At 46.6% G+C, this 24060-nt stretch overlaps 1 long non-coding RNA gene and 1 pseudogene across 1 annotated transcript in view; both read left to right on the top strand.

Annotated features, from left to right (window-relative positions):
* Nucleotides 1-24060, top strand: part of LOC146425468 (uncharacterized) — a 363886-nt gene that overhangs the window by 179049 nt on the left and 160777 nt on the right. The window lies entirely within an intron of this gene.
* Nucleotides 9006-9857, top strand: LOC146425470 (endogenous retroviral envelope protein HEMO-like; annotated as a pseudogene).

The raw sequence follows: 24060 nt of genomic DNA, 5'->3' as shown, positions 1-24060 counted from the left end.
AGTTCACTGGCTCTGAGACAGCCCATCCAAAGGAATGTTGCTAATCACAGCTGCTGCAGGCCAGGAGAGCTCAAAGGGTTTCACTTTGGAGTGCTGTTTATAAGGTGAGTGAGCTTTAGTCATAGTAACTTGGGTCAGTAAGTTTCTTTGAAAGCTTTATTACAAAAATGTTATTCCACTTGGGTTGTTATTCAGGCAAGAAAAATACATTTCTAAGGCTGTTCGTTAAAAAACAGGAGCTCCTTAGATAATACTAGTTCTTGGGAGCAAACAGTGTTTCTGATAAGCTCAGGAGGAGCTCAGGCCAGGGGCTAAAGAACATTTCTCACATCATAGTTCAGCCTGTGTGTGTGTGTGTGTGTGTGCGCGCGTGTGCACCACCCCACCATACTAGCTACAATGAGGAAAATTAACTCTATCCCAGCCAAACCCAGCAAAGCTGTGCTGGCAGCTATCATCTGAACGTGTTTTAAAGAAAGCTTCCAATGAGGTGAATTTTCATAAGTTTGTGTATCAGCACTGTCCTTGAAAATCCTGACTCCAGCCCTGTCTTTGATACATTTGCAGGTGACACAAAGCTGAGTGGTGCAGATGTCACAACAGAAGGATGGGATGCCATCCAGAGGGACCTGGATAAATCAAAAAGTGGGCCCACAAAAGCCTCATGAAGTTCAACAAGTCCAAGTGCAAGGTGCTGTACCTGGTGTGAGGCAATCCCAAATATGAGTACAGACTGAGAGAAGAACTCATTAAGAGCAGCCCTGCAGAGAAGGGGGTTCTGGTAGATGAAAAGCTGGACATGAGCCAACAGAGTGCACTTGCAGCCCAAAAGGCCAACTGCATCCTGGGCTGCATCAAAAGAGGTGTGGCCAGCAGGTCAAGGGAGGAAATTCTCTCCCTATGCTCTGGTGATACCTCACCTGTAGTACTGCATCCAGGTCTGGGGCCCTCAGCACAAGAAAGACATGAACCTGTTGGAGTGAGTCCAGAGGAGGACCACAAAGATGCTCTGAGGTCTGGAGCACCTCTCCTATGAAAACAGGATGAGAGAGCTGAGGTTGTTCAGCCTGGAGAAGAGAAGACTCTGGGGACATCTGAGAAAGAAGTGGTCAAATAGGTAACTCAAGTTAACTATTGAGAGACAGGATATGTGAATTCTAAAACCTAGAAAAACAGGATTCCCTTAATCTTATCAAGATAAGAGGGACAAGAATCCGTTTGAAGCCAGCACAGAAACCGCTGAATCATCCCATGAAGGACCACGCATGCTCCAGAGAGAAAGGTGAAAAGTGCATTGTGATGAAGACTAGTAGGAGCTTCATCCTGGAGGGGTCTTTGGGGGTCTCCAAAGACCACCGGGATATACAGAGCATGCATGGTGCACATGCTAATGATATTAATGACTTCTGAGAAATGATTTGTATAACCACTCCTATTCTGGGGAATGTGATGAATATTCATGAATTCTACCTATAACACTGTGTCTGGAGGTACCGAGGTGTGTGTTTGGAGGAGACGATTCTCCCCTCACCACACCTGGTACACTAAATAAAAGTAAATACCCACTTCTCTGACTTTGTCTCAAGTGTCTCCAGGCCCGCTTGGGGCGAATTTAATTGGCACCTTCAGATGGGACCCTAACTCTGCTCAGCTGCCGGATTCAAAGGTAAGCAGACCTCCCAGTCGCGACCCTGAATTTTCAGGGGGAACCCAGCTGTCCTTTGGCTCACAGCAGGGGTAGACCAAGGACCATTGCACCAAATTAAGGTATTTGCTACTTTTAAAAAAACAGAAATGGCTGCAGGTCCAGGGTACTAGTCCCCGAGGGTGGGTTGAGACTGGGTCTCCCGAAATTAGTCCTGGGCAAGGGGTTTGACCCCCGGGGTTGGACCCCGCTGTCAGGAAAAGGTACCTTTAAGGGTTTGGACACCCAGGGGTTGGACCCCACTGTACTGCACCATCATACTGCGATTTTTGTTCTGTCTGTCATTTTGTTAGTGTGAGTGTGAATAAATGAGACATGTCTCCAACACGAAGCGAGAGTGGAGCTATATCTGCGATTCCGTTATCTGTCGACTGAAACGGCTAGAGAAAAGCGAAGCGACTGGCAAAGGGTGAATGAGTATAAATCATATATAAACCGTTGGTTTGTAGTATCTGGAGGGGGGCAGATTGTATTATTGGAGGGGAAAGGTTTTTAGTTACTGAAGTGAGAACACCCAGACCCCCTACACCTTTCTAATATAGCTCCATGTGATTTTCCTTTTGAAATCCTGTGTTTAGTGTGGAAACTGGACTTTGTGTGCTTGTAAATGAAGGTATAAAATAAGGGGAGAAGTGGCAGAGAGTAGCGTGACTTTGTGGTTGGTTCCCCAGATCTGAGGAGTTTTGAGAGGAAAAGTCAGAGGAGACATGCAGGAAAGTGTGCGTGGAAGGAAGAAGAGAGGGAGAACAGACAAAAGGAGGCAATGGGATCATCTGAAAGCAAGGAAATAACCCGAAAAAGTCCGTTGGGATGTGTGTTAGCACATTGGAAAGAACTAGGAGGAGTCCCTGGAGGGACTATGAAAAAAAGTACCCTAATTAATATTGCAACAACTGGTGGCCACTGTACAAATTAGATGATGGTGAAAAGTGGCCAGAAAATGGGACTTTAAACTATAACACCCTATTACAACTAATGTTATTTTTAAGGAGGGAAAACAAATGGGATGAGACCTCTTACGCTGATTGCTTTTTCACTTTAAGATGTAAACCAGAATGGCAGAAACGATGTGGTATTAATTTAGCACCTCAGGACTCAATGGTCCTTCTTTTGGAAAAAGAAGCAAAAGGGAAAAGCCGCATGATAAGATGTTGCTCGTCGTGCAGCATCAGGCAAAGGTGTTTAAAGCTCAAAGCTAAGAGAGACCAGGATCCCTTAGAAACCCAGGAGTTCATGAATAGCAATGGTGACACCCTAACATCAGGGGCAACATCCCCCAGGTCCTCAACATCCCCGGAGGATAATGAGGATGAAGGGACAAGTGAAGCTAGCTCAGGAATATCATCCAGAACTAGGAGCAAGGCCCTTGTAGAAGAGAAACTGATAGCACTGCTCAGACAAGTGGTAGGGCCAGGCGGGGGAATAACAAAAGTTAAAACACCATTTACAGCTTTGGATTTAGATACCTGGAGGGAGGCAGCCAGACTGTATAGAGAAGACCCTGAAAAGGTAGCAAAGAGGTTTGAATTAGTTGTTAGAAATCAAGATATTGATTAGGAGGACATAGCTTTAATGCTATCAGAATTAACTGAAACAGAAAAGGCAGCAGTAGTATCCACAGCAAAAACATATGTGCAAGGACAGATAGCTACTGGAATATTACATGGGAATGTAGATAACATCTTTCCTACTTCAAATCCGCAGTGGGATTCTAACGATATGCAAACGTATCGATTTTTGGTTAGATACAGGAAATTAGTCCATTGGGGACTTTTAAATGCGATTCCTAAAACTATCAGTTGGTTCTTATTATTCAATATTCACCAGAAAATCACTGTGTTCCCAGGCTCATTTATAGAAAGACTGAGAAATAATATGAGAAAACACACTACACTGGACCCAGCCTCTGAAGCCGGGCAACAACAGTTAATATCTTTATTAACTGTGGTCAGGCAGCACCAGATATACGCAGAAAGTTGCAAAAGATTAAGGGACCAGATAGCCAGGACTTAGAGAAACTCTTAGCAGAAGCATGGGAAGTATATAAGAACAGAAAACAGGCCGTCATGGTGGCGGTGGCACAGGCTGAGGAACTGAGCGCCCCCAGGGGCGGGAAAAGGCCTCCACCTAGGGGACAAAGGGGGCAACACCCAGGCCATAACCAGTGCCTGTGCTGCGGGGGGTTTGGGCATTGGAAGTGGAATTGTCCTAACCGTGCCGCGATTCTGAAGACACAATCATCAGCCCTGCCAGAACCAGTGACTGTAGCACAGCTGTATCCAGAATGACGAGGACCGGCAGGTCCCTCCCTAGCAAACCCACTGGTTAAAGTTAAGCTAGGGGAATGGGAGGTGGAGTTTTTGGTGGATACTGGAGCCTCATTCTCAGTCCTGAATCAAACTTTGAGTCCTATAAGCAGTGATCATGTCCAAGTTATTGGGGCCACAGGGAAAACCGAAAATGCTTACTTTTTGAGACCTTTAAAATTTACATTAGGCAAGAAGATGGGAATACACCAATTTTTATATCTTCCAAATTCACCAAAACCCCTATTAGGCAGAGATCTACTAACCTGGTTAGAAGCAAAAATAGAATTCACAGAACAAGGAATGAGACTACAGGTCCCTGAGGAAAAATTAATTATGGCTTTAAGTCTACAAATATCCCTGAAAAAGAAGAAATACCCATAGATAGTGAAATAACAGATCAAGTGATCCCCTTGGTATGGGATGTCAAGATTCCAGGAAGATCAAAACAGGCTTCCCCAGTGGTTATTGAACTGCTGGAAGGAGTGAAGCCAGTATCAGTAAAACAATATCCACTAAGGCATGAAGCACTTGTAGGAATAGAACCAATAATTGCTAAATTTATTGATCAAGGGTTGTTGAGAGAGTGTAGGTCTGCCTACAATACCCCAATTCTACCAGTGCAAAAGCCAAATGGAAGTTGTGACAGCACAGATTCTTTCCCACAGGAATTCTTCCCTTCTTCTACTAAGTTTAATAAATATAGAGATAAATTCCATATTACTGAGAGTGGTTTTGGAAACAGGAACTGAAATGCCTGGGCCAATCATTCTGGGGGGTGGATGATTGTTAGCCAATCCAAATAGCCTTCTTGCATGTATATATATATCTGTTATTAATTAAATAGAGCATTCAGCATTCTCTCCCCGTTCCTTTTGTACGCTGCTTTGCTCCACTATCGGTTCAACAGTGACAGGAAATTACAGATTAGTTCAGGACCTGAGGGCAATAAATGCAATAACAAAAACACTGCATCCTGTAGTGTCTAACCCTTGCACCTTGCTTACAAAATTGCAAAGTGATTTGGTGTGGTTTTCAGTTTTAGATTTAAAAGACACCTTCTTTTGTCTGCCATTAGCAGAAAGCAGTCAGGAAATTTTTGCCTTTGAATGGGAAAACCCCAAAACAGGGAGAAAAAGCCAACTTACATGGACTGTATTGCCACAAGGATTAAAAAATAGCCCTACGATATTTGGAGATCAATTAGCTAAAGAACTGGAAGGCTGGACACTGCCACTTGGGGAAGGTACACTTCTGCAGTATGTTGACGACCTACTAATAGCAACAAGAACCCGTGAAGACTGCAAGAATTGGACTGTAAGCCTTTTAAATTTTCTGTGATTAAGTGGATATAAGGTCTCTCCTGAAAAGGCTCAGTTGGTCCTCCAGAAAGTTACATATCTGGGATATGAATTGGCAGGAGGAGAGAGAGCCTTGGGAAACAACAGGAAGGAGGCAATCTGTCAAATGCCCTGGCCAACTACAATCAAAGAACTGAGAACTTTTCTGGGAATGACAGGATGGTGTCGGTTGTGGATCCCTCGTTATGCATTAATTGTGAAACCCTTGTACCTGCTCCTATAGGAAACCAAGGGCACCTACCTATGCTGGACACCAGAGACTAATAATGCATTTGTAACTCTAAAATGTGAGCTAATGCAAGCCCTGGCATTGGGTATACCAGATATTACTAAACCTTTTCTGTTGTTCTCACATGAGAGGCAAGGACTAGCGTTGGGACTTTTGGCACAGAAGCTGGGACCCTACAAAAGGCCAGTGGCTTATTTCTTCAAGCAATTGGATGTGGTCAGCCAAGGATGGCCCGCCTGCCTGCGTGCAGTGGCAGCTGTGATCCTGAACATAGAAGAAGCCCGCAAGTTCACAATGGGCCAGAAGATAACTGTTTTTGTCTCTCATACAGTGTCAGCAGTGCTCATGCAGAAAGGAAATCACTGGTTAACCCCATCTCGCTTTCTCAAATATCAAGCTGTCCTAGCAGAATCAGAGGATGTGAGTATCCAGGTAACCAACATCTTAAATCCAGCAGCTTACCTCCAGGGCAGAGCTACTGAAGAGCCCGTACAACATGACTGCATTGAAACCATGGAGGCAGTTTACTCCAGCCGCCCAGACTTGAAGGACTGTCCGCATGAAGACGTGGAAAACTGGTTCACTGATGGAAGCAGTTATGTCAGAGATGGTAAGCGCCTTGCTGGGTATGCAGTTACAACCACAGATGCTGTCATTGAAGCAAAACCGTTACCTGTGGGGACATCTGCTCAAAAGGCTGAGATAATAGCTCTAACTCGAGCCTTGGCATTAGCCAAAGGAAAGCCTATCAACATTTGGACTGATTCAAGGTATGCTTTTGGGATGGTACACGCTCATGAGGCTATTTGGAAGGAGAGGGGTTTATTAACCTCACAGAAGAAAGAAGTCAAGTATGCTACTGAAATCTTACAATTGCTAGAAGCAGTGCTGAAACCTTCAAAAGTGGCTATAATGCATTGTAAAGGGCACTCCCAGGGGAACACCATCCCTGAACTGGGAAATGCTATGGCAGACAAAACAGCAAAGGCAGTGGCTGGTGCAGTTCAAATACAAGCCCTAGCTTTAATCCCTTCTAGCATCCTTATGGGTGAGAAACCCCCACCATACGACACTGATGATTTGAATTGGATACAAAAAGAGAAGGGACAAATAGGAACAGATGGGTGGGCTAGAATAAAGGATCTCCTGGTTATACCCAGAAAACTGTTAAAGTTATTTATCCAAAGCAAACATTCCAAAACACATTGGGGAGTTGATGCCTTTGTCTTGCATGGGAGACAGAAGCCTTATGAGTTTTTGCAGTTTCCCAGGCTTTAAGGTAGCTAGCTCCCCAAGACTTAGTCCCGTTCGCAAGGATCTTTGATATTTGGCCGATTAGTCTAAAAATACCATTTATTAAACACAGAAAATAACAAACATACAAACATAGAACAGATTGACATACATACACAAACAATGAATGCATAATTGCAAAACTATAATAGCTAAAATGCAATTATGGGGTAAAAGCTTGCTTGAACTATAAAAATAGTTAAAAATGCAAGTTAAGAAATGCTCACTTGAACTATAATGCAAGTTAAGAAAGGCTTGCTTGAGCTATAAAATAGCTGAAAATGCAAGTTAACAAAGGTACCTATAAGTTAGCCGGAATAATACAATATCGGAAACTAATGATCTTACCAAATCCAATTTTGGAGCTGGAATACATTAAAATTCCTCCCTCAATCTCGCGAGAAGTAACCACAAGGCTGCGTCCAGACACCTGGGGAGAAGACTTTCCCTCACGCTCCAATGTCCATGTAGAAAAGCTTCTACCTTTTCTGAGATTCATGAGCTTTTTATAGGAAAAAAGTGTGTATTTGTGGTGACTAAAAATTTTTCACATTCTCTCTACATTCCACAGGGGAGTGTCTTTTCAGACTTTCAGTCGCCAGCACCAGATAGCCCTTGATTAGGCTATCAACCTAATCTGAGCCATCCATTTCCTGGGACCGATCAGGGAGATAGAGAAGGGGGGGGGAGCGTCCTGCCACAGCCTTACGTAGCCATTTAAAGAGCAAAGTATAGCATCAAAATTAAAGGAGACAATCGAGGACATAACTTCCACTTGGGAAATCTGTCTTAAAAACAACCCTAATACCACTGTTATGGAAAACACTGGAACAATCCTTAAAGGAGCCTTACCAGGGGATGCGTGGCAAATTGACTTTTCGGAATTACCTAGAAAAGGGGGATACAAGTACCTTTTAGTCCTCACAGACACTTTCTCAGGTTGGCTGGAAGCCTTCCCTTGTAGAACAAATAAAGCTAGAGAAGTTGTTAAAGCTTTAGTACAATAAATAATTCCACAATTTGGGGTATCCAGGGAAATTAATTCTGATAGGGGAATCACACTTTGTAGCCCAGGTGGTGCAGGGAGTAAGTAATCTACTGGGCATACACTGGCAACTACATACACCATACAGGCCACAAGCAAATGGACAAGTAGAAAAGACGAATCACTTAATAAAGCAGCAATTAACCAAAATTTGTCAAGAAACCAACTTATATTGGTATCAGGCTCTGCCCATGGCTTTGCTAAGAATTAGGGTAAAACCACAGCTCAAGGAAAAATTGAGTCCCTTTGAAATTCTGTATGGAAGGCCCTATGGAACAAATGTGATTCACAATGACAGTGTGGCTCTGGTAGGGCAAAGCTATTTAATAGATTATGTAAAGCGTTTAGGTTAAAAATTACAATCAATATGCATTACCGTTGTTAATTGCAAACCCCCACCACCTCATAAACCCTTTCATAATGTGAATCCTGGGGATTGGGTTTATGTTAAGTCTCTTTCAGGAGACCCACTCCAGGAAAAATGGGAAGGACCTTATCAAGCATTGCTGGTGACTCATACAGCAATTAAAGTACAAGGAAAATCGACTTGGATCCATTATACAAGGACCAAACTCGCGCCAAGACCAGAGTGGGAGGCAAGAAGAACAGGACCTCTGCACCTTCAAATATGGAAAATCAATACAACATGATTTGGACCATACTAGTGACACTGGTAATTGGGGCAGGTGCATGGGACCAAAATACACACCTTCGATTGCTCAAAGGTGTTGTTGAGAATTTTAATCTGACTGATTGCTGGATATGCTCTCAGCTGCCTGAAAATCCTGCTAGAGGCTTTCCTTTGGTTGGGGCAACATTCCCTAATACAACAGAAATCCATACTGCCCTTAGTTCCACAAACCTTTCGTATTATGTCAACATATCCCCAGATCAACTTCAATGGAAATTGGAGTTTGAAGAGCCAATAAGTGAGTCCTCACCAGTACTCTGCATACAGCGGTGCTGGGGAAAATCTGTACCTAAAAACTCAGGAGGAAATAAAACAGATTCCAAATGTGGAAACCTAACATTTATAGGGAATTATCCTAACTGCTCGCAATTCTGGATCTATGGGGGCGCTAATATGCAGAATAGGAATCAAACTAGGCGGGGACCAAAGCCCAAGGGTTGGCTAGTGCCCCCAGGGTGGGGTTGGTATTGGATATGTGGACACAGTACCTATAAAGTTTTACCCCTGGGATGGCAAGGTCGCTGTGCAATAGGACCAGTATTTCCCCACATTAGTGTTGTTCCTCAATTACAAGGCTTACTCTGAACTTTTATACAAAGGACCAAAAGGACATCAAACCCCTTAATAGACACGCCCACCAGATTTCACAGCTTTGCCAGGTGGTTTATACCCTGGCTCGGAGTAAGTGAACTAGAGAAATCAATAGTGAATCTTTCTGCCACTGTAGAGACCATAATGAATGCCACTGCAGATGCCATAAGAGCACAGTAAATCGAGATTAAGAGCATCTCACAACTAGCCATGCAAAATAGACTCTCATTAGATTTATTGTATGCCAAAGAAGGAGGAGTATGTACAGTTATAAATACAAGCTGTTGCAGTTATGTTGATTTGAATAAACGAATAGAAACAGATTTGCAGACAATTTTGGACAGAATGCGAACATTGCATCAGATCACTTTAGATGACACTTCTTGGGGGTTTAAAGAGGTATGGGACAAACTTACAGCATGGTTACCTGATGTAGCACGCTCCAGGAGGGCGGCAGGAGCCAGCTCCCCCCTGGAACGGGGTCCCTGGTCCTCGTAATTCCACCGGATTCGGGGCGGGCGGCCCCTGGGGTCCGCTCGGTGTGGCATGAGTCTCATAGCCACAGAAATTCAACAGGAAACAAAGTAAGACGAAGAAACAAACTGGAATCCATCTCTGTTCTGCCAGGGAGGTTTATTTGGGGTAAGGAGGGAGGGTTACAGGGGAGGAGAAGAGGGGAGGAAGGCAGGAGAGGTATCAGGGGCTAGCAGCTCAGAGATGAAGACCTCAAGCTGATCCAGACATCGGCTTATAAAGGGAAAGGAAGGGGAGGGACTGTCTCCCCTAGAGCCAGTCCCAGGGAGTCTGAAGGGAAGATTGGCAAAAGGGTACACACCAATAGGTTTCAGGTACAGCAGAATGCATATTTCAAAATGAACCAATAGCATACAGAGCAGGGAAACAAAGGAAGCACATGGAATCCTAAAAAACCACATTGCTACAGTTACCCAACTTAACCTGGCTTAAACAATTGTTTGTAATAGTTATTTGTATTATTGCATTGTTACTTACTGTTTGTATTAGTAGTTATTGTTGTATGATATTATGCACTTGGAATAGTGATGCTTATGCTCAATGGCAAAAGTACAAACTTAGATATAAGATAGAGAAAGGTACTTTCATGACATACAAGATTTGTAAAGAATTACAAATTACAAAAAAGAAAAGGAGGGATTGAGAAAGAAGTGGTCAAATAGGTAACTCAAGTTAACTATTGAGAGACAGGATATGTGAATTCTAAAACCTAGAAAAACAGGATTCCCTTAATCTTATCAAGATAAGAGGGACAAGAATCCGTTTGAAGCCAGCACAGAAACCGCTGAATCATCCCATGAAGGACCACACATGCTCCAGAGAGAAAGGTGAAAAGTGCATTGTGATGAAGACTAGTAGGAGCTTCATCCTGGAGGGGTCTTTGGGGGTCTCCAAAGACCACCGGGATATACAGAGCATGCATGGTGCACATGCTAATGATATTAATGACTTCTGAGAAATGATTTGTATAACCACTCCTATTCTGGGGAATGTGATGAATATTCATGAATTCTACCTATAACACTGTGTCTGGAGGTACCGAGGTGTGTGTTTGGAGGAGAGAATTCTCCCCTCACCACACCCGGTGCACTGAATAAAAGCAAATACCCACTTCTCTGACTTTGTCTCTGAAGTGTCTCCGGGCCCGCTTGGGGCGAATCACATCCAAGTACTTAAAGGGGGCTTATAAAAAAAAGATGGAGAGTGACTTTTTACATGGGCAGATAAGTCATAGGACAAGGGGGAACAGTTTTAAACTAAACAAGGAAAGATTTAGATTGGATGTTAGGAAGAAATTCTTTGCTGTGAGGGTGGTGAGGCACTGGAGCAGGTTGCCCAGAGAAGTTGTAGATGCCCCATCCCTGGCAGTATTCAAGGCCAGGTTGGGTAGGGCCCTGAGCAACCTGATCTAGTGGGTGGCAGCCCTGGCAATGGCAGGGGGATTTGAACTAGATGATCTTCAAGGTCCCTTCCAACCCAAGCCTTTTTTATGGTTCTATGATATATTCTCCAGCATCTGTGGCCTGTAGTGTAAGTATACAGATTTACTATTGTAAAACACCTGGCTATACACATGCATACAATGTGTGGGCCCTGCAAGCACTGAAGAGGTATATGTAAGGGAAAATTCATGTTCTAGTTAAGTGACCAGGCTGAAACAGGGACCTGGCATGGTGCCACCTTGTCAGTTTTATACCTTTGTCTGTATTGCATGGACTTGCTCTCATACACATATGCACCAGCCACCATGGTGTAACATGCATGTTGGTTGAGCCATGTCAGTGTTCAAGGGAACTTCTAGTTGATGGCAAAGATGAAGTAATTTAAGTTAGTTTAGCCTACAGTAGAAGAGTAAATGAAAGACAGATGGATCTTCTTAGATCATATTTGTTGTGGGTAGCTAATCAGTGTTTTTTTTCATGTGTCAGAGTTTTAAATGCCCATCAGAGATTTCCTTATCTGTAAACAAGAATGTGCTTCCCTTCAAAGGTGTTTAACACTGCTATCTTGTGGTTTAAGCCCAGCTGGCAACTAAGCACCATACAGCCACACGCTCACTCCCCCCACTAGTGGGATTGGGGAGAGAATCAGAAGGGTAAAAGTGAGAAAAATCATGGGTTGAGATAAAGACAGTTGAATAGGGAAAGCAAAAGCCACGCACACAAGCAAAGCAAAGCAAGGAATTCATTCACCACTTCCCATGGGCAGGCAGGTGTTTGGTCATCTCCAGGAGAGCAGGGCCCCATCATGCATAACGGTTACTTGGGAAGACAAATGCCATCACTTTGAACATTGCCCCCCTTCCTCCTTCTTCCCCCCCTTTTTATACACTGACCATGATGTTATACGGTCTGGAATATCCCATTGGTCAGTTGGAGTCACTTGTTTGTCACGACCCACTGGTAGGGGGTGTGAAGTTTATTATAAATTCTCATCAGGCTGAACAAAGACACCAGACCACATCAGGGAACTCTCATGTTTTATTGTACATTCACCATAACTCTGGCAAGCAGCTCACTGCTTAGACTCAAAAGGTATTGGCTAACAGGCCCTTACATTTTGTACAGTACACTTCAATAAGTTCTCAACTCCCACAACAAACTTCTCAAAGGTGCTGGCTCACAAGCCACAACATGCTTCTACAAGCTCCCCACTCTGACAATAAACTTCAGTACAGAATATGGAGTAGAATATGATAGCCATGCTTTGCCCAGACAAAGCAAGGAAAGAAAACCAGGAATATCACCAGTCCTTAGAGCCTGTGTTGGCCCTGCTGTGTGGATGGTCCAGAGCTGGGGTAGTGAGACAAAGAAAGGAGAAGAAAAAGAGAAGGGAAAAAAAAAAGAGAGCAAGGGGGCCTGATCAATTTTTTTTATAATTGACTTGGTGCACCCTTCTTATGTAAACTAGATTTTTTAATGCTGTTTTTGTTCACACATGCACAGCCATGCCTTTGAGCCCTCCTTCAGGAAGTGAGCCGGGGGGGGGCTTTGTGCAGATGACTGAGCAAGAGTCTGAAGGTGGAGCAGGAAGTTGGCTCAGAACAGCGCTGCCCCACTTCCATGGGACCCTCTCTTCTGATTACATCTTTGTTACACCCCAGTCTCTCAAACCTAGGACTAAACCAAGGTCCTTTTGCTCTGGGTAGACACAAAGGAGAAAATCGCAGCCAAATATTCTCAAGAACTAAAATCCACAAAAGTTTACTGGCAAACTATAGAAAATTAAGGAACATTGGCAAAAGAGTAAATACTACAAAACCTTGCTTATCACAGCATAGACTTAGCCCATTGAACATAGAAAACCTTATAACCCATTCGATGTTACATTCCATGAGAAGAGAGTTAGAGGAAGAAGAAAGGGAGAAAACCAGAAAGACAGGGAAGATACAGAAACAGACATATAGATACCAACTCCTGGGTTCCAGTGATGTAAAACTCCAAGATGAAGGTAGGGTTAAAGGACAATGTGCTTGCCTCGTGGTGACCCTTCTTAAACCTTTTTGGCCCATTCTGGACCTTCCTCCCAGGAGGGACTTCCGGTTCCTCAGCCACTCAGGGACTGGGTTAGGCAACACTGAGGGGTTGCCTTCAGTGTGCTCTGATTGACAGATACTACGGGGCTGGGGGGGGTTTGGAGGGGCAGGGCACTACCTCACCAGATCAAGGTCTGACCCACCTCCTACCATACATTCCAAGGCCCCAAGATGTCTCAAAACAGATTACCTTTTCCAGTCTCTGGCAATCTTTCCTGTCTTAACAGTCAGAATGTTTGAGACAAACCATGTTTATGTCTGGTCCTCCACATTGTCCCAGCTATGTCTCCTCCCAACCTTCCATGCACCCCCAGTCTCTTTGCTAGTGTGGTAGTGCAAAAAGTAGAAAAGGCCTTGGCTCATTACAAGCCTTGCTCAGTGTAAGGGTCGATCCAAGAATCGAGTTCTGTCTCAACATTTCTCATCAGAAATTACAGGTGCAGGACTCACGCAGAGAATGCTTTGTACTTACCTAAAGCTGGTGCAGAGCGAATGCTTTGTGCCTGCCTAAGGTAGTACGGAACGAATGCTTTGTGCCTACCCAAAGCTGATACGGAGCGAAGGCTTTGTACCTGCCTAAGGTGGTACAGAACGAAGACTTTGCACCTGCCTGAGCTGATACAGAACAAAGGCCTTGTGCTGCCAAAGCGGGTATGTAACGAAGGCTTTGCACTGGTTGCCCTGACACCCATTGTGAAAAACCCGCCGACCATGCCTCGGACACTCCTCCCTTGACCCTGTCAAGTGAAGTTTGGCATATCTCCACAAGAATTAAGGGGGAGCAAAAGCGGGTGGCAAGGAGGGACCAGGTGTATGGACTAAGCATAAAAGACAGCTCTGGAGTGGCTGAACTCCGAAGATCTTCCCCACCGAAAGATCACATCGATCTTTGCAGAGGCCAAGGAACGCCGACTGGACGGGACCCCAGGGATGACAGACGTCTGTGGACCCATGGTGGTAGCTATAGCCCCCTTTCCTTCCCTTTCCTCCGCATCATTTCCCAATTTTCCCTCTTGCTCTCTCTATCGCAGGCCGCTTTACGGGCCAAATTAATAAAGTTCCCCCTTGGATTGAAATTTAACTCCCTTGACTTGTTGCATTTTGTGTTTTCTTTTCTTTTTGCACTCTGAGATTGTAGCTGGTATGAACCATCACGCGTCTGCTTATGAGTGGACCGTGACACTCAGCAACAACAAAAATATCTTTATATTATCAACATTGTGTTCAGCACAAATCCAAAACACAGCCACATACCAGCCACTGAGAAGAAAATTAACTCCACCTCAGCCAAAATCAGCACACATCTGTAGAAAATTTTAAAGTTGAGCACTGTCATTCAGGAAATGTTTTTGGTTTTCATAGATTCCTATCAAAGACTGTGGTGAAGATGAACTTTGTGATCTTGTTCCAAATGTTCAGCAGAAAGCAGATAATGAGTAAGTGGAATTATTGGGGTTGGATGTCATATGTTGGTTTGTAGGCTCTGGATGAATGTCTAGATAATGTCTTTGTAGTTCGACATCTACTTAGAAAAAGTGGAGAGGGAAGCAATAGCACTTATGTCTAGTTATTTAACTAATTGAGGAAAATTAGGTATAATAGGAACACAGATATCGAAATAGGACTCTTGTCAGCTTAGAAAAACCCAAGTTTTAGCACCTTAGGGATGAGGACGGTGAGAATTCAGAAGAATCATAGCTGGCTCAATGGTGACAGGAAGGTGAGTGTGCTAGGAAAGCAACAATATCTCAGTCCTCCCTGAGGGAGAAGTGAGGATCCTGCAGCAAGCTGGGTCACTGGGAAGCAGAGGTCAGGTGTTCAAGCAGCACATATTCCAAGTCCATATGCAGATATGTGCATGTACACAGACATGTCTGTATTTTTCTGGATCTGCCATCCCAGTCCTCTACTTGGTCTCTGCCCAACTTCCCACCAGTGTGCAGCCCTTGAAAAATCAACAAAGTGACTCTGACAGTATGTAATCATAGTTTTGCACTTTAAGACAACACTAATCCTATTCAGTTTTAAAAAACACCATCACAAATTTTTTCATGTCAAAGGGTTTAGAAAGCAGAGCATAGAATGTAGGAAATGTCTTGCTGTGCTTGTTATTTGTTTTTGGCTATAGGCAACATTTTCATGATCCACAGCTGGTCTACTACCTCTGTTTACATCAATAGACTTCAGTTTCCAACAGCAAACAACAGTTTGTTGTCAGCAGAAAAACCAGAAGAATAATGTTCAATATGAAATTGAGATATAAAAAGGAAAATACATATAGCACCAGAAACCAGGCTACATTTTCAGACAACTTATTTTTTGCTTCATCATCTTTACTGGTATATTGTAAGGGTCGATCCAAGAATTGAGTTCTGTCTCAACATTTCTTATCAGAAACTACAGGTGCAGGACTTATGCAGAGAATGTTTTGTGCCTACCCAAAGCTGGTACGGAGTGAATGCTTTGTACCTGCCTAAGGTGGTACGGAATGAAGGCTTTGCACCTGCCTGAGTTGGTACAGAACAAAGGCCTTGTGCTGCCAAAGCAGGTATGTGACGAAGGCTTTGCACTGGTTGCCCTGACACCCATTGTGAAAAACCCGCCGACCATGCCTCGGACACTCCTCCCTTGACCCTGTCAAGTGAAGTTTGGCATATCTCCACAAGAATTAAGGAGGAGCAAAGGCGGGTGGCAAGGAGGGACCAGGTGTATGGACTAAGCATAAAAGACAGCTCTGGAGTGACTGAACTCCGAAGATCTTCCCCACCGAAAGATCACATCGATCTTTGCAGAGGCCAAGGAACGCCGACTGGACGGGACCCCAGGGATGACAGACGTCTGTGGACCCATGGTGGTAGCTATAGCCCCCTTTCCTTCCCTTTCCTCCCCATCTTTTCCCAATTTTCCCTCTTGCTCTCTCTATCGCAGGCCGCTTTACGGGCCAAATTAATAAAGTTCCCCCTTGGATTGAAATTTAACTCCCTTGACTTGTTGCATTTTGTGTTTTCTTTTCTTTTTGCACTCTGAGATTGTAGCTGGTACAAACCATCACGCGTCTGCTTATGAGTGGACCATGACATATATGGTACCCATCCTTACTCTTTCTGTTATTGCCAGTGATTTTCCATCTTCTCGGAGAAATTTTTTTCTTTCAAGTGGTGCCTATTACAGGAAATGAAAATGTGTGTGCCAGCCATTCTCCCAATTTATTTTCTCAGATACCAGAATTATTTTCTTCAGCATATCAGTTTGTTTAGGTCAAGGAGAGACACTGCTAACTTAGCATAAAAGTTGGCAAGCTGTCGAGTTTGACCTCACCTCTGTATTTCAGTCAACCTTTTCTCTCTTTAGATCTTGGCACTCATATCTTCTGCTTGTCTCAGAACAACATGCCTGAATGCAGTTGCTGTGCCACAAGGAATTTGTATTTGATAAATCAAACGTGCAGCATCAATGTGGCCTTAAAGCACAGACTTTGGATCTAGAAATAGTTTTACTGCCAGAGCCATGTATTCCAGCTAGACAGTTAATCAGATTGAAATGATTGCTATAACAGCTCTTCTAATGAATTTTGTCTTAGAAAAGGGAAAAGACACAAATTATACAGACTGTTTTGGGGATCGGAGTAAATCTATAATCTCAACTGTTGCTCCCAAGCAATTAATGTAGGATGAAATTCGAACTTCAGTGCTTGGCTGTAATGGTTTAACCCCAACCAGCAACTAAGCATCACACAGCTGCTCACTCACTCCCCCCAGTTGGATGGCGGAGAGAATCAGAAGGGTAAAAGTAAAAAAAACTCCTAGGTTGATATAAGAACAGTTTAATACTTGAAATAAAATAAAATTTTAAAAAATATAATAAATTGTAATTAAAATGAAAATAACAAAAAGAGAAAGAAAGAAAGAAAGAAAGAAAGAAAGAAAGAAAGAAAGAAAGAAAGAGAAAGAGAAAGAAAGAAAGAAAAATAAAGAAATAAAGAAATCCCAAGAAAAGCAATTGATACAAATGAAAAATAATTGCTCACCACCAATTGCCCAATGCCCAGCCTGTTCCTGATCAGCAGCCCTCCAGCCAGCTTTCCACCCAGCTTTATATGGTCTGGAATATACCTTTGACCACTTTGAGTCAGCTGTCTTGGTTATGTCCCCTTCCAGCTTCTTGTGAACCCCCAGCCTCCTCACTGGCAGGGCAGTGTGCGAAGCTGAAAAGCCCTTGACTCAGAGTAAGCACTGCTCAGCAACAGCCAAAACATCACTGTGTTATCAACATTATTCTCATACTGAATCCAAAACACAGCACTGTACCAGCTACTAGGAAGGAAATGAACTCTATCCTTGCTGAAACAAGGACATTGGCCTATGCAGCAAGGCTGCTTATGGAGAGGTGCATGATAATCCCAGGGGTGAAATCCAGAGCAATCCCTATACTGAAGGGAGAGGAGGGATAGGAGCATTCATCACTGTCCAAAAGAAGCATTTTACTGAACAATGAACTGGCAGAAGTACTCTCCACACAGTGCCCTTCTACCTCTACATCCTGTTGCACAGCAAAATTTCTCATTTCACTCATGCCAAAAGACCACACTGGAGCTAGAATTTTCTTTTAATTTAAAAGCTCATTTGATAGAATTATTTTAGGCTGCAAGTGAAACTTTTAACCAAAAATGTGCCTGCTTCAAAGTAGGAAGAAAAGCACAAGCTGAGAATGTATGGGTGTTGGGGGTTTCTTTGGAACAGTTTAATAATTTAAACAAAGTAAAATATAATAATAGTAATAATAAGGAAAAAAATCTAACTCAAGGGAAAACAAGTGACCCACAATACAATTGCTCACCACCCACTGACCGATGCTAGACCTTGCACCCCAATCTGCCCACCCCTTCAGGGTAACTCCCCCAGTTTACATACTGGGCAAGATGTGTTCTATGCTGTGGAATATCCCTTTGGCCAGTTTGGGTCACCTGTCTCAGCTATGCTACCTCACAGTTTTTTTCTTTGGTGTACCTCCTCACGGGCAGAACATGAAACACAAAGAAGAAGTCCTTGACTTATGATAAACACGACTTAGCAAAAGCCAAAACATCAGTGTGTTATTGAAGTTGTAAGGGTCCGGCGGGGTCCGGCCGCCTGGCCCCAACGAGCTACGGGGCTTCGGGAGACCTCGGGGGCCTCACCTGGCCCAAGCTCTCAGCCCTCCCGGCTGTTCAGCTCTGTCCAGAGGCGGCTGCGGTCAGCCTCGGTGTTCCCAGGGTCGCTCCTTGGAGCGGCAGGGACCACGCGGCGGAGGCGGGTGCCTGCCGGGCAGGAACGCCGTGGAGTCGCTGGTCGCTTCCCGTGATAAAGAAAGGGCGACGAGCCGAGAGTCAGCAGTGTGCAGTTTATTCAGGAGAAGCGGCGCGGGGGAGGCACACTGGGGGCTCTCGGGTGGGGCGGTCCACGCAGCTACCGGGCGCAGAGCCCGGCGGGGCTGGGGTCGCGGCCACACCAGGCGGAGAGAACAAAGGGAAGGGGTTTTTAGGGGGAAATACGGGGTTTCCCGGGGAGGAACAGCAGGGGCGGAGCCAACGGGGCTCCGGGACAACATGAGGGACAAGCGGGGGAGCAAATGAACTATAAGTAGGGAGGGGATTACAAGCAACTCATGGGGGAAGCCCGGCAACAGAACATTCTAGTGAGGGCAAGCAGCGGGGGCGGTGATAGGGGCGGGGAAGCAAACCTTAAACCAATAAGCTTAGGAAAAACTTTCCAGGGGAGGGAGAGAGCGGCTTACGGCCCGGCCTCCTCCGAGTCCCAGGCGATGGCATCCTCGGCAGCGTCCCCGTGGATTACGCCGACCGCCGGCCTCGGGGACTCGGGATCCGCAGCATCGGGCCGCCGCACCCCCACACCTCCCCCTTCTTTACTAAATAATGAGCGAACGTGCTTAACTAAATATTTCTTAATCAATGCAAATGAAGCAGCAATTAAAGCAATAGCAAATAAAACAATAACGCAGTCTTTTAAAAGCGTGGGTCCCCATTCGGGCAGTCCCAGTCCTTTCAGTGCTTTGTGGGCCCATCCTCCGACGGTGGAAAGCGTGGAGTTCAAAGCATGACGGACGCCATCCAAGGTGCTTTCAAACCAAAGACTGATCTCGAAGGTGATGTTTCTTATCAAGGCGTCCATATCTTGCAGCCTCTGGTGGATGCTACGGCTCCTGGAGGATAGGTTGAAGCAGCAGAGCCCCTCAAACTGTTGACAGCTATGCCCATGCGCAAGGAGCAAAAAATCAATGGATACACATTTGCTCCTTGTTCATGGCACGGGCTGAAGTCACCCAGACGTTGGAGCTAGGCTGCCTCACAACCCACGGTTGGACTGGGACGATGGTCAAGAGGAGGAGGAAAAGGTGCGCGAGGGTGACGGTGCGCATCTTGGCCACTGAATGTGGAGATAAAAAAAACAGCATTAACCAAAGCAATAAAGATTGGGGCAGGTGGAGGAGGGAGGACGGGAAGGCCATAGGGAAGAGGGGGAAGGGAAGTGGGAGGCTGGCTCAGGGAACTGCGGGATGGACTCTTGGTGACTCAGACGCTCTGCTTGTGAGTGTGGGGTCGGAGGCGGCGAGGTGAGGAAGGTGGAGTCTCCGCCTTCTTCTTGCGGCGCCAGTGGGCCGATGTCACGTCCTTTGGCTCCGGTCTCGGGGAGAGTGGCCCTGCTTTTAGGAAAGGCTTGACAAATTTAGCTGGGACCCATCGTGGCCCTTCAGAGGTGGAGACGCAGCAATAGCCACGCCCCCAGATGACGAGAGGGAAGGGGCCAACGATCTTTAGGGAATCCGGTTCCTTGATCAGGACAAGGGGGCGCTCCTTCAGCTTGGCAAAGTGGCGAACCACCGGGGGGTCTGGCTCCTTATCGGAGCAATTGAGAAAATTTAGAGTAAAAAGAGCCCTGGCGAGCCGATTTGCCGGGGTCTCTGTTTCTGGTCCCCCCTTTTGCTGCTGAAGCACCCTCTTGAGGGACCGATGGGCCCTTTCCACCAGGGCCTGACCCGTGGCTGAATGGGGAATCCCGGTGGTGTGGGAAATGCCCCACTGGAGGAAAAATTTCCTCACTGGTCCAGAGGTGTAACATGGACCGTTGTCCGTCTTAACCTCTTTAGGAATACCCAGGACGGCGAAGGCCTGCAGGAAGTGCGAAATCGCATCCTTCGCCTTTTCCCCCGAATGTGCGGTGGCAAAGATTGCGCCTGAAAAGGTGTCTACGCTCACGTGTACATATTTTAGTCGGCCAAATTCAGGCACGTGCGTGACATCTGACTGTCAAAGCTCCCCACTATTAAGCCCTCTGGGGTTGATTCCAGACCCCATGGATGTAATCTGGAGGGGTTGACAATGGGGACAGGCCGCCACAATGGCCTTGGCTTGGTCCACTGTTAACTCAAACATTCGCCTCAAGGCCGGGACATTTTGGTGAAAGAGTGCATGGCTCAGCGATGCCTGCTGGAATCGATCAGGCACGTTGGCAACATGCACGGGCGCAGCGAGCGCATCTGCCACCCTATTCCCTTCCGTGATTGGACCCGGAAGGTCAGTGTGTGAACGCACATGCATCACGTAGAAGGGTTGGTCACGGTGGGAAATGGCTGTCTTGAGCCTCTTGACCAAGCAATTAATTTTTGGGTTGGAGGAGCCGGACAGCCAACTGTCCTCAGCCCTTGAAACAATCCCCGCTACATAGGCCGAATCAGTAACCAGATTGAAGGGTCCCGGAAAGCGCTCAAATGCTCTGACGGCGGCTGCGAGCTCGGCCACCTGGGCGGACCCAGAAACGATCTCGACATCGCAATCCCACCGCTCTGTCGAGGGGTTCCACCAGGCAATCACCGATTTTCCTGATGTGCCCGAGCCGTCAGTGAAAAGTGTCGGAGCACTGAGGGGTTTCCAACTTTGGACCCGGTCAAGAACAATTTTTAGTTCAGATATTGCGAATATCTTATGTTTTGGAAACCAGGTAACAACCTGGCCGGGAAACGATTCAAGTGCTAGCTGCATCTCCTCACTCTTTATCAAGGCGAATTCGAATGATTTTGTATCGAATGGAACGTGGATGTATGCGAACTCACGTCCTGCTAGGGTGGACAGGCGGGACCTCGCTCGTCTAACAAGCTGCGCCGTTTTGTCCAGTGGCGAAACTAAAACTTTGGGGGACGAGATAGGCAGGAAGACCCACTCAATAATGAGCAGTCGGTTCTCCATGTCTTTCAGGTCCCATTGAAAGATGAGCCCGTGCAGGTGGGGCATTTTACCGAGGATGGCCAAATTAAAGGGCAATTTGGGGTCGCATCGGTGAACGCGACATGTTTTCAGGGCGTTCTGTACCTTTCTGATGGATTCCCGCGCTTCCGGGGTCAATGTCCTTGGGGAGGTCAGGTCGCGATCTCCACACAGGAGGGAAAACAGCGGGACCAGGTCTTCCAAGGAGATGCCGATCAGGGGCCGAATCCAGTTGATGGCACCACAGAGCTGGTGCATTTCCTGCAGGTTAGATGGATTGTCAATAATTTTGATCGGCAAGGGTGTTATTGTTTGCTCCTCAATTTTTGCTCCCAGGTATCTCCACGGCGCTGTCACCTGTACCTTGGAGGGTTGGATCTCAAACCCTTCACTCTCTAGGGCCCCCACGACTCTAGAGAGTGCTGTCCGCAAGATGGCTTCGGTTGGCGAACAGACCAATACATCATCCATATAATGGACGATGATTGACTCACCCGTGACCTCTCGCACTGGTGCGAGAATGCTGTCCACATACCACTGGCAAATGGTGGGGGAGTTTTTCATCCCTTGCGGGAGCACTCGCCAGTGATAGCGGCGCATTGGGCGTTCCCTGTTGGTGGAGGGAACTGAAAAGGCAAACCTGGGCGCATCGTCTGGGTGCAGGGGGATCTGGAAGAAGCAGTCCTTTATGTCCACCACTGCAATCTTCCAGTCCCGCGGGAGCATTGAAGGCGATGGCAACCCGGGTTGGAGAGGCTCCATGTCCTCAATGACTTCGTTTATTTTTCGGAGGTCATGGAGGAGCCTCCATTTGGTCCCTCCCGCCTTCTTGATAACGAAGACGGGCGAGTTCCATGGACTGGTCGAGGGCACGATGTGCCCCTTTTCCAGTTGCTCTTCCACGAGCTCCTCGAGCGCTCTTAATTTTTGGATGGGCAACGGGCACTGGTCGACCCAGACAGGTTTATCAGTGAGCCAATTCAATGGCTGGGTCGGGCGCTCACCAGTGACCCCAATCAAAAAATCCCGAGCCCGAGCCAATTCGACTCGGGCACCCCATTGGGACATAGTGTCTCTCCCCCACAGGTTGAATCCCGAGTTGATGATGAATGGCCGCACGGTGGCGATGCGACCCTCGGGGCCTTCAATTAGAACGGGGATGGAACTCCGCTCCGCAGGAGTATATCCTCCCACACCTTTCAACGACTAAGCCACAGGCTTCTTGGCCCATGCCGACGGCCAACTCGCCGAGGAGATGACCGTGACATCCACACCAGTGTCAATCATGCCAGTAAGGGAGATGTTGCTTCCCTTCTGGGAAAGGCCACAAGTAAGCATTGGCCTGTCCTTACCAACCGCCTCGGACCAGGCAACCAGCGGTCGTTCCGTGAGGATAGCGTGGAACGGGATGACCTTGATCCTGGCCACGACCTGATTCCTAGAGAGGATAAGAGGGGGGTCGGCAACTTCAACCTGGAGTGGAAAGAACCCCTCTGCATCTACTCTGATCAAGGAAGGGATGATGGCAATCCCTTTGGGTCCGGCGTCCGCATCTGAAATGGCAAGGACAAGAGTGTCAGGAAAGTCACATTTGAGTCTAACAAGAAAAGAGTCACATCCGGGTATGGTACAGTCATCATCGACCCACGCCTGCTGGAAATCCGTGGGGTCGAGGCCGGCCGGTGGCTGTTGGCAGCGTGAGGCCGGCATCTCACGCTGCGCTCTCAGTTTCCCTGGCCAGCAGGGAAGGGAGGTGGAAACGAGGAAGGGTCAGTTAGGGACATGGGGGAAGGACGCTGGGCGCGGGCAGGGGCAGGAGCAGGAGAGCAGGAGAACTTGGAAATTTCCTCGACCGGCGTGGGGCAGTCTGCGGCGAAGTGTCCTCTTTTGCCACACCGGTTACAGGTGGCATAGGTGTTTCGGATGGCCAGTGCCTGAGAGGTGTTAGCATTCAGCGCCTTGACAGCAGCCAGGCGCCGACAGGCACTGACCATCTGGGCGATGGTCGGCCGTGGGTCATGTGGCAGGGACAATATGATTTCTTTGCAGATGGTGTTGGATCTGGTGATTGCCCCGTCCACAAGCAGCTGCTCCCTGATGGTGTGGTCGGGGACCTGACGATCGATGGCCTGTTTTAATTTATCAACAAAACTGGGGAAGGCCTCGTCAGGCCCTTGGAATATCTCCAAGTAGGGGATGGTAGAGGCATCCACCGGAGGGATACCAAGCAGTACCCTCTCCGCTGCACCAGCGAGAGACACTAGAACGTCTATGGGTATCTCTCGGGCTTGCGTCTGGGGTTTAGAATAATCCCCCTCACCCAACAACAACTCGAAGGTGGGGCCGTTTGGAGTGCCGTGCCCAGGAAGCAGTCGCTCTAGCCCCCTGATCTGCCTTTTCCACTCGTCCTCCCACTCTTGGTATTCAACGGGGGACAGTAGACAAGACATCACTAATTTAATGTCGGAGGGAACTAGAGGGACGCCGGTTAGAGTGGCGTGAAGGACTGCTCT

This window comes from Lichenostomus cassidix, chromosome W, assembly GCF_008360975.1.
Source record: "Lichenostomus cassidix isolate B80296 chromosome W, HeHo_3.0, whole genome shotgun sequence".
In the NCBI taxonomy this organism is placed as follows: domain Eukaryota; kingdom Metazoa; phylum Chordata; class Aves; order Passeriformes; family Meliphagidae; genus Lichenostomus; species Lichenostomus cassidix.
Note: the sequence above shows the minus strand (reverse complement) of the source record. Positions and strands in the feature narration are given on the sequence as shown.